Below are 11,770 nucleotides of genomic sequence, written 5' to 3'. Positions count from 1 at the left end.
GGGCTTTATAGGTCATCACCAACACCTTGAATTGGGCCCGGACTTCAATGGGAAGCCAGTGAAGCTGACGGAGGACTGGAGTCATGTGAACATAATGCCCAGTCCCCGTCAGCAGCCTGGCAGCTCTATTTTGAACCAATTGAAGTATCCGGACCATCTTCAAGGGTAGCCCCACATAGAGCGCGTTACAGATGTCAAGGCGGGAAGTCACCAGCGCGTGTGTCACTGTCACCAGGCAGTCCTCCTCCAGGTAGGGGCGCAGTTGATGAATCAGCCGAAGCTGAAGGAAAGTGCTCCTCGCCACTGCTGTCACCTGAGCTTCCAATGAAAGCTCCAGGTCGAGGAGCACTCCCAGGCTGCGGACCTTGTCCCTAAGAGGGAGTGCAACCCCATTCAGGACTAGGTTCACTTCACCCTCTCTGAAGCCCGATCTGCCAACCAACAGGACCTCCGTCTTGTCTGGATTGAGCTTCAGTTTATTGGCCCTCATCCAGCCCATTACCTCGGCCAGGCACCGGTTCAGTACAGCCACTGTCTCACCTGGATTGGTGGAAAACGAGAGGTAGAGCTGGGTATCATCAGCGTACTGATGATTCCGCAGCCCACACCTCCTGATGACCTCTCCCAGCAGTTTCATGTAGATGTTAAACAGCAAAGGGGACAAAATGGATCCCTGTGGTACTCCATGGCATAGCTGCCATGGTGCAGAGCCATAGTCCCCCAGCACCACCTTCTGGAACCGGCCATTGAGATAGGAGTGGAACCACTGCAAAGCAGTGCCTCCGACCCCCAATCCCGCTAGCCTATCCAGAAGGATACCATGGTCGATGGTATTGAAAGCCGCTGAAAGGTCCAGGAGAACCAACAGGGACACACTGCCCCTGTCCTTCTCCCTGCACAGGTCATCGTACAGGGTGACCAAGGCAGATTCAGTACCATACCCGGGTCTGAAGCTGGACTGAAATGGGTCCAGATAATCAGTTTCATCCAAGAGAGCTTGGAGTTGTCCCGCCACCACCTGCTCTAACACCTTGCCCAGAAACGGGACGTTGGCCACTGGTCTATAATTAGTGGCCATCTCTGGATCCAGTGACGCTTTCTTCCGGACCGGTCAGACTACCGCCTCCTTTAAAGGGGCAGGCACCCGACCCTCCCTCAGAGAAGCGTTAACCACTTCCAAGGTCCAGATCCCAATCCCGTGCTTGGAATTATTTATTAACCAAGACGGGCAAGGTTCCAATAGGCAAGTGGTGGGACGTACTCATCCAAGCTCCTTGTCCACATCATCTTGCCGCAATAACTGAAATTCATCCAATAATTCTGGACCAGACGGCAGCATTGGTGTCTCCCCAGAAACCTCTGATTCACTAGTGGTGTCTAGCTCATGACAAATCTGAGCGATTTTCTCCCTGAAATGTGTGGCAAAGTCGTCACAGCGGGCCTTTGAGGGTGGAACCAGATCTTTCTTAGGACCTGGACGAACCAGGCCTTGCACCACTCGGAAAAGCTCTGCTGGACGGCATTTTGAGGAGGCAATGGAAACGGAAAAAAACCTCTTTTTCGCTGCCCTCACCACCACAGCATAGGCCCGATATTGGGCTTTCAAGTGTGTTTGGTCAGATTCATCCCGTGCACGGCAATACAAAACCAACAAGGTTACTTAATACAATATTGTAATACGTAATATTAAACCATGAAATACAACTAGGCTCCTCTTTGCTCAAACCCCAATACCACCGACACAAATTAACTAAGAAAACAATCAGCACAGATCTGCCTCAACATCTCCCCAGCTTAAGGTGTTAGTTTTAACCTATAAAGCCCTACATGGCTCGCGATCACAAAACCTGAGGAACAGCCTCTCCCAGCTGCAATCTACCACCGATCATCATCTGAGATCTGCCTCCAATTGCCACCTTCCAGGGAGGCTCCGTTGGAGGCAGCAAGGAGAGGGGCCCTTTCTGTACTGGGGCCCTGTTGCTGAACAAGCTCCCCACTGAGGCCCACCTGGCACCAACTTCACTATCTTTCTGGCACCAGGTTAAGACTGTCTCCTACTTCAGGGCATTTAATTAGTTACTCTTTGGGGCTAATGCTAGCTGCTAAACAGTTATTGGGGCTTTGCAAAGTTATTGGTGCTTTGCTAGCTGCTAAACAGGTCGATCTTTGTGTTTGTTTTAAATCTGGTCTTAAATTCTGTATGGACATCTTTTTCTGGTGTTCCATTGCTGTTTTATAGTGTATTTTATGTGTTGCAGACCACCCAGAGAACTTTGACTATTGGGTGGTATAGAAATAAAATAAAGTCCCATTAGTCTGAGTTGATCTATTCTAAGAATAATTAAACCCAGATCCAACCCAAAATGTGCTGAACATGAAGGTGTGGTTGTTGTGGGAATGGGGTGGCCATACATGAGGAAGTGTTACGTCCTTTCCCTGTCCATTCTATTCTATATTGCTCTTGCCCCCTATTGCAATATATAGTTTATGTTTTACTTTAGTTGAGGGCACTCTTCCATTTCAAATAAATATGACCATATTCAATCTCATGTGCCGTAAACAGAGTTTCCTTTGTATTTTCTTTCCAAGATTATGGCACATGCCTTTCTGATATTTATTATATTTTTATCTGCTCTATAACCAGGATGCAAATCGCCCACCCTTGCCCCAGCATATGTTTCAGATTGCAGACTTAAAGGTACAATCCTGTTCAAGAGTAGCAGAAAAAGGCTTATAGCACCCAGCGGGCTTCAGCTGGCAAAGGATTGCGCTCTCAATGGGATTGCACTCTCAATAACTTTTGATGCATTGACATTGTGTTGACGTCTAAGAAGTCTGTCCAAATCACACCCACTCTGGTTGCCTTGTTGTGCCTTTTAGGGTATGACTTCTAGGCAGCCAAAAGCATTTCAAAGGAAAACAAAGAAAAAAGGGGAAATGACAAGATCCTGTTTGCCTGCGTATGCAGTATAATTTATTGGATGTGAGGCCAGAAGGAGCGCTTCCATCTACGACACACTCACATTTTTCCCCAATTTTAAATGACCTTCTTGCCTTGGAGCCCAGCTAACCTTTCAGTGGCACTTAACAGTGGAAAAGGCAATTTCTCCAGAAAACCCATTGCACCAGCAAATGCTACTGGCATCACACTAGAGGTCCTTTGTGCCTACACAGTGTAATTTCCAGGAGCAGGAGCATCGAGTAGGATGCTAGTCGCCATTCTAATTCCTGCTGGCCCAGTCATTGTTATCCTCCTGTCCTGTTGGGTAAGGATTAGGTTACTGTGTTGAATGCTACAAATGCAAGTATCTAATAAAAATCCCATCCAATAACCATTCAAATAGGCGAGTAAAGCTTATGAGCTTTAAGTAAACATACTTTAAATGCAAATTATGAAGGCTGAAGAAAAAGGGATATGATTCTTGAGTGGCTGCCAGTTTGCTTACTCCCAGGGTCATTAAGATGTACATTGCCAGTATCACCTTGACTTAAGCCACACAAAGCTATTGCTGCTGTTCACCAGCCAGACTGCTTCAGGCATTGTGTGGTATAGAAATTAATTGAGTAATAATATTTTAATCACAAAATATATGGGGAAGGGTGCTGGGAGCAATAGCCTACAGTTCTTCGGGGGACAGGTAGTGAAATGATGGGCAGCTGGAAGACAGCCCTTGCTGAATCAGTGGAGGCAAAGGCTAGGCCATATGAAGTGGGGCACTGGAAAAAGCCGAGGTACCGTTAAGCAGAAGCATGCTGGGTGGCAGGCAGCTGTCCAGAAGGAGCTCAAGCTGAGTTCCGTGTGAGTATAACCCTGAACCAAAGCAGGAGGCCCTGGTCTGGAACCTTTCCTAAGTAGGATGGCCTTCTCACTTGGCCTACTGATGTTTGGGGTGCTTTTGAGTTTGTCTGGTCATCCTACAGTTTTTACAGCTGTAAGCACAGGTTACATTCCTACTTTCCCTTCACAAACCTACTTCTTGATTCAACACCTGAAAACTGATGTAACCTGTTGCTAGTAGGGCTGTGATCACACAAAAGCACCATACAACACATCTGACTGTGGAATTGGAATAACAGTGTCCTGGCTCACAGGACTCAGAAAATGCAAAGCATTTTGTACATTCAAGGCATTCTGGATACTAGAGACAATCCCATTTTGGAAGAATATTCTTTTTGTAGGCGAATAGCACCATCCACTCATAAGAAGGAAGTGTTGGTAACTGGGGAGAACTTCAAGATCTGAAGAAGTACAAATGCCTTTAGTACTTCTACAGGCTTTTGGAAGTCTCTCCCATGCAACAGTGTATCATTCAGGAGGCACAGAATTCAGACTGCCGAGGAAAATTGGAAGGCAAAAAGAATTGTAAAGGGAGTATTCTGGAAGACAGATGCCTGTCTGGCTGTGAATGTTTAGTAATAAAAATCCTTTAAAAAAAAAAAAAACCTTCATTGTCCGAACATCCTCAGAAGTCATTCCAATTTACCGCCCAGGCAGATAGGCAATGCAACATTTGAGAATATCAACAAAGTCATATTATTAGTATGAACGTAGTGCTTTTGTAGCTAACTGTAAATCTGGAAATCATAATGCTCAAATTATTTTCTCTCATCCTTGGTACTGACAATAGAATCCATTCTTTTATACATTTGCTTGTTGGCAAGTGACCATATTATTAGTAATATGTAGCTATCCATTCAATCTAGATTTTTTAAAAAGCATTTTTACTCCAGTGGTTTCCATACGAGCAATCAAATGAGACAGGAAAAGGGAATGAGAAGAAAGAGGAAAAGAAAGCAAACTTGTACTAATCCTTAAAGCTGAATTGCAGTTTGACAATGACCGGCTGGACGGAAACGGCTATGGATGAGTAAGGACTCAGTGGAGTTGGCCCTTCAGCAGTTTGATGACAGTTGAGGAAGAACCATGAAAAGGAGAGGGGGAAATGATCTTGTGGTAATAAATAGACAGGAAATAGGAAAAAGAACACATAGGAGGAAAGCAAAAGAAATCAACGTATCTAATGCTACCTTCACTGTTTTTATGGTTCAGGATCATAACTATTATTACCAGTGCTTTTTTGTAAGAAAAATGGTGCCGGAACTCATGAAATTATTTACCTTTCACACGTAGTCAATCACTGTACAGCCACCCACACATGTCAGTTGTGTAACTAAACATAACGGTTGCCACCCGCAGTAAGCACTCAGCGTGTGACCAAACAACCAATCACACGCCAAGCAGCACCACAAGCCAGGCAGCATCATTACAACCAGTGTGGACGAAGCACGCAGGCATTGGATTCGACACACAAGCAGCCCACATGCACCGTTTTAATGATTTTGCCGCTGACCTGCTATGCTCGACAGGGCGATTCAAATCCACGTGGACCAAACATCAAATTTCCAAAAGATGCTTTTACAACTTGGAAAATCTGTCAAAAAAAGGTGCTGGAACTCTGTTCCGGTGCGTTCTATGACAAAAAAAGCACTGATTATTACTACATTACATTTAGATCCCACCTTTTTCCCCTTACGAGATTCTCAAGGAGACTTACATAGCCCCATTTGATCCTCATGGTTGCAACTCTGTGAACAACCAGATTCAGTGTAGACATCAGAAAAAATTTCCTGTCGGAGCAATATGACAGTGGAACCAGTTGCCTAGGGAGGTCATGGGCTCTTCCGCACTAGAGACATTCAAGGCAAAACTGGGCAGTCATCTGAGTGGGATGGTCTGAATTGGCGTCCTGCAACTGAAAGGGGTGGACCTGATGGCCAACCCTGCTATCAGTGCTGAATTTACATATGGTCCAACTGGGCTGCAGCTCAGGGCCTCATAAGCTAGGGGGGCCTTGGCCTCCTCCCAATTTTTAAAAAATTACCATTAACTTTATTTCATTTGGAATGAAAAAAATCAGGGGTGTACCTAGGTGAAAGATCATTTTCCAGATAAAGAATGATCTATGGTCAACAACATCCCAAGATCGGTTGTCTGATCTAAACATTATCTGCATAGAAAATGATACATTGTGACTTACTGGTTTTAATGAAATAATTGCTAAGTTTGTATCCAAAAAGCTTGAAAGAAAATGTTCTGACTTGGTATATAGTGCAATGCTATAACATAGCTTTGGTTCCCCTATGAATGCTCTGTGAGAACATCTTGATTAATTCCATACTTCTGTACACTTACTAAGATTATAAATATATAAACCATATTTTTATCAATGCTAATGTTCTATTTTTTGAGAAGATAAAGGAGAGAATGAGGTTTTGTTTCGCATGAACAGATGCTGTTAAGTTTGAGCCTCCCAAGGTCTCCTAGCCCAGGGCCTCCAGGTGCCCTAATCTGGGACTGCCTGCTATTCTATGAATATGTAAGTAGGTCAGGCTGAGAGTGAGTGACTAGCCCAAGTCACCCAGGGAGTTTCATGGCTAAGTCAGGACTAGAACCCAGATCTCCTAGGCCCCCCGTCCAAAATTCTGGCCAGGGCGACTTCTTTTATATTGTTATTTATTTTATATTGTTAGTTTTATATTGTTATTTTTGTATTATATTATGTTGTGAGCTGCCCCGAGGCTTCGGCGAATGGGGTGGCATAGAAATGTTTTAATAAATAAATTCTGACACTATGCCACCCTGGCACACACACACACACACAGAGGAACCACAATCCAAAGGAACAACATAAATGCAGAATCATCTTCTGCCTGTTCTAAGTGTAATGTACACAAAATTTCCTTTCAAGGTTTAGCTGGACGACCATTTCTGGTAATCAGGAGAAGAGCATCACAACCTTATCACACAAATAATCCAAACTCTAGTTCTGGGTACATTAGAGATTTTTAAAAAATGTTTTGTTTTAGTTTCAGTTGGAGCTTGCATATAACCAGATAAATAAGCTAGTTAGGATTTTATAAATGACAAAACCATGTGTGGAAAGAATAGTTCACATGCCTGTCATCCCGAGCATGAAACATTATGTAATTTTTTAATCCTGCCTTATAATCTTGTGGCATGGGTGTTTCCTCCCATGTACTAGCCAAATGTCTTCCCATTTTCAAATTTTTGATACAGAAGTCAGGTCTATGCTCCTAAATTCCATTACACCTTTCCCCTGAATTGAATCTCACATCTGTTAATAGGCTGATTGCATCATAAACTAGTAGCTGCCATGTTTCCATTTAGTTCATTTATTATTTTGGTTGAAATAATCATTCTGGAGATGTTCTGGGGAATTATACTTTGTCATGATTAATGCAACATTTTAATAGCTTTATTGAATGCACGCATGCATTCCGTCCTCACGTGTAAGACCCACACCCCTCACCCTGGTGCAAAAAAAGAAATCGTACCAGGGGAGGGAGGAGGGTTTTTTGGAAGGGAGATGGAATATTCTTCTGTAGTGAATATTGACTTGTAGTGATGTTATTCTGCTGTATTTTTTGTTAGATTATCCCTACGGTTGGGTAACTCCTGGGATACCATCTTTTATGAACACACTTCTGATGTCTGCCAGGTTATGGTATAATACTATAAATATTTAGACAGAAATTGACTCTGAGCATTCTCTAGACAACATGGTTGCCTGGAGAATACTGGGTACTGAGCGCCATTTTTCTGCCTAAGCATGCACAGGATTGGGTCCTTACTGAAACTTTATTCTTCAGTTGAGAAACTTGATGTTACACACAAACCCATGAATTCTACACTTCATATCATTAAAAACAAATTTGTGATGGTGATGACTTCCTGAAGAGGGGTATCAGGGAATGATACCATTTAACTCAGGAATGGGCAGACTCCAGGCTGGTCTGATGACATCTTTTTTGTTTTGTGTTACAACAACTTTGTGTTCCTCAGTTGGAGCCTGATATGAACAACACATGCTTAGAATTAAAGAATTCAGAGCCAGAAATTTGTTCTGACTACCAGAAATGTATGGAGCTTGTTGTCCTTCTCTACAGAATTCTGCTCTTGTTTATGTGGTATAAACAGCTTTCTCGCAATTCAGCCAGACAATTCAGATTTGAAGTGTAAGATATATGAGGTAAGAGGGGAGGACTCTGGCAGGTGACTGTAAAAAATCAAGATTAACAAGTGAGGTTACTCAGGCAATGACTGAGAACCGAACTGTCTTGAGCATGGGAGTGGGAGAAGGGGTGGAAGAGGAGGAGGGAGACCCTGTAGAACAAGGCGCAGGAGGAGAATGCATTCTCTTCCCAGTGAGGTGGTCCCAGGCCAAACAGGAGGACCAATTACATAACCTCAGGCGTTCCCGCCATCTGGCCCGCAGGCAGCGAGAACCATTCTGAGGGTGGAGGCATGACTCTGGGAAACGGAAGGGAGGAGGGGCTCATTCCAGTTTGGAATCAACTCCTCACTTGGACTGCAGCTACTCCCAAAGATTGGAGGGATCGTTACTTTGCTTTATGCAATTTGTTCACAGCTGTCACAGAAAACGCCCTGTTGAACTCCAAGAAAGGACTGCATTTTATGAGCTTTTGGTTTGGCCTGCTGAAAAGAACAGGTACCAGGAAAAACATTACCCCAGCCTTCATCATTTTAGCATGATCCTTTGGGTGGCTGGAAGAAGCAATTTTGGTGTTGCTATTGTTAAACACTTGCAACTCACAGACCCATGCTAATGTATTGCATATCACCCTGAGATCTACCAGTACAGATCCACCTACTGTCCACTCTTAATTCTTTGCTCAGCTACCATTTTCTTCGGCAGCGTTCCTTCTAGACTGTGCTTTCTGCCATACTGGAAGTCCACTGAGGATAAATCAACAATGATGCAGAGGTTCAGTAGAAATGGACTTTTGTAGGGAAAAGGAGGGGGGCTGCTATTCTGCTGAAACAGCTTCCCTCTAAGGATGCCTTGCACTACAAAAAGCAGCTGCTTGAAGCTTGCCATAGACCCTGCCCTGCACTCTCTAGGATGCTGTCCTATCATCGATGCTGTTGAAAGAATCACCTGCCAGTCCCATGGGCCTTGTAGTGGAATGAGAGAGATTGTCATCTTGTTCTTCCCCTTAGGCAGTGAAATGTCATGGGCCAACTTTGACCCTGGGGTCAAATTGCCTACCTTTGTCAGTTGGCACAGAGGGAAGCAACAAATAGCACCCTAAATTTGTTATCTGAGTTAAAGTGTAAAAGCCAGTTTGCTTTCTGATGCAGCTAGTTTCATCTTGAATATCTCAACCACAATGCCAGACTCCTCAAGGATCATGAAATGGAAGGATGGAGAGGACAGCATTCATGGTGTTAAACCTTCCCTTTTCTTTAAAGAACTGCATGTGTTCTTTCATGCTTAATGAGTACTGAAGAGGACCATTCATCCTCTAAAGAGGTTTGTTTTGTTTTCAAAATAGCACCAGTATGGTTGCTCTGTGTGTGATTTCTTGCTTGTTCCCGGTGATAAATGGTCAGTCACCAATACTTGTCTTTGACACATAGCCAAATTCTGAGGATGACTGAAATTGATGCAGTAGCTAGGTGGCAAAATCGCATTTACTTAGCAACAAAACATTATTGCTTGATTGTTGGGAAATCATGCTTTCTCTACAATAGAAGCACTGCTTTGGATGAGCCATCTGGAGCTTATGTAACAACTGCTTAGGACATCTTTCAGCTTTGGCCCGATGCTGAGCTGAATCATGGGTCCATCCTCTCCGACTGGCAATAGCAGCTCCCTAGGGTCTCGGAGAGACCTACCCAGCCTCACCAAGGGCTGAACTTGGGATTTTCTGCATATGAAGCACGGATTTCACAACTGAGCTATGCATGGCCCCTCCCAATTATTGCATGAAAGGGCCACATTTTTCTTACAGGCAAAACTTGCAAAATATCCAAGACTGTTGCTGTTGTTATTAGTGTTGACTGAACTGTAGCAACAGGTCCTGACAAACTTTTTAATATCCTGAGTCTATTACTCATAATGCAATTCCGCAAGAACTTAGTTTACATATTACACCTGCCACGTGGAGGCTACTTTCCATTTCTCCTCCTGGTGGTGGATCTGAGCCATTCGTTCTTGTGGGCAGTGGATCTTCATAAGGATTATAAGTACTTCTGCAGGTTACCCTAAACTAGGCTTCTCAAACCTGTGGCCCTCCAGATGTTTTGGACTTCAACTCAACCAGCATGGTCAAGAGTGCTGTAAATTGTAGTCCAAAACATTTGGAAGACAGCAAGCTGGGAAAGCCTGCCCTAAACCATTACTTTTAATATAGTAAATCTTGTGCCATGTGCAGATGAATTACACAACGGTTTCACACATTGTAATACTTCTCATGTGTCAGAGTTAAGCAGTTTCTGTGTATTGGCCAGGTAAACCAACCCTATTAATATTTACAGTAATTTGGATCTTTGTTTGATGTTTCTTTCCAAAAGAACCAACTCAGAAGGTCACCAACTCAGAAGTGTGACTGAATTCAATTAGACTTATTCCAGGGTAATCTGCATAAGATTGCAGCCTTGGTATAGTTAATAAGGATCTCATTTCTCACAGCTTCATTTTGTTTTTAATGTGCAGGCTGCCCCCATCTGGAAGGAGATGTAGCATCAAGACTTATGTCAACAGCGGTTTTACCTAAAAGGAGAGCTTTTTGTATATTTACCAGAAAAGAAGCAATGAATTATATTTGTCTAGGTCAGTTGTTGCTTTAATGCTCTGGTCAGCAACTACTTAATGGAACAGCCATGTTGGGGAAGAAATGGAAGGGCAGAGCTGTATTTATATCCCTCAAGTAAACCATAAACAAGTCTCACTGGTGTTATCAGTTATGCCTTTTGAACACCTGCCTTCTAGCTGGAGGGTCAGCTGATAGCTCTCATAGGGTTAGATTTGGGAACAGAACCCTAAATTCTGTTTGGCTTCTAAGGCAACAGAAGCAATCTTCTAGGGATGCAAATCAAACATTCCATGTCGGGCTGGCTTTGCGATGAAGCAAAGCATCCATATAGTTGATTAAAATGACAGTCCAGGCTGGCAGAATGTGATAAGGAAAACACTATGCACAGCACATAGGAGAACAGTGAGCTGCAGGGAAAGTGTTTCCTCTTCTCTCCATCTAGACAGAGGTGCTTCCAGATGAGGTTTCTGCTGTATTATCATTCTGCCAATTTGGGGTGGGTCCCCTTCCAGATGTTCTTGCTTTCCACTTGTAATCTTCCTGTGTTTTCACCTTACTTCCTCTTTTGTCTTACAGCAGAAAATCTATGAAGGATAAAAAGACAGAACAACTGTAGGATGCCTGTTCAACAATACTGCAAGGACTCCTCCTTCTGGAAAGAACCAAACTTGCATTTCACGCAGCACATGCCCCAAGAATAGACACCTGATTGGACTAGCTCCCATCCATGTGATTGCTTCCTTCCTTTGAGCAGAAAACCATGAAGTTACTTCCACAGTTTGTGTGGTGACTATGCAACCAGCTGAACAGGTGAACCCTAACCCAGACTCTGGCATCATCTTCAGAGTCCCTTCTGACATCTTCAGAGACAGTGACCTGGTGCTTAGATTGTGATCTCTCCAGCACCAGGTAAAGATCTTTTTTTTTTTTTCCTGCTATACATTTTAGTTTTTTGTATTTTTAAATCTTTAGATTGCTGCTGGTTTTCACTTTGGTTTATATTATAGGGTTTGGGGGGGGGGGTAAAAAAAGAAGAAAAGCTGGCTTTATCATGCTGTACATTATGGTTTTAATTGTTATGAGAAAGCTTTGGATATTGGATGGTATAGAAATTAACACATACATATAC

This window comes from Varanus komodoensis, unplaced genomic scaffold (assembly GCF_004798865.1).
Source record: "Varanus komodoensis strain SLA01 unplaced genomic scaffold, ASM479886v1 scaffold32, whole genome shotgun sequence".
Classification (NCBI taxonomy): domain Eukaryota; kingdom Metazoa; phylum Chordata; class Lepidosauria; order Squamata; family Varanidae; genus Varanus; species Varanus komodoensis.
This window is presented reverse-complemented; position numbering follows the sequence as displayed.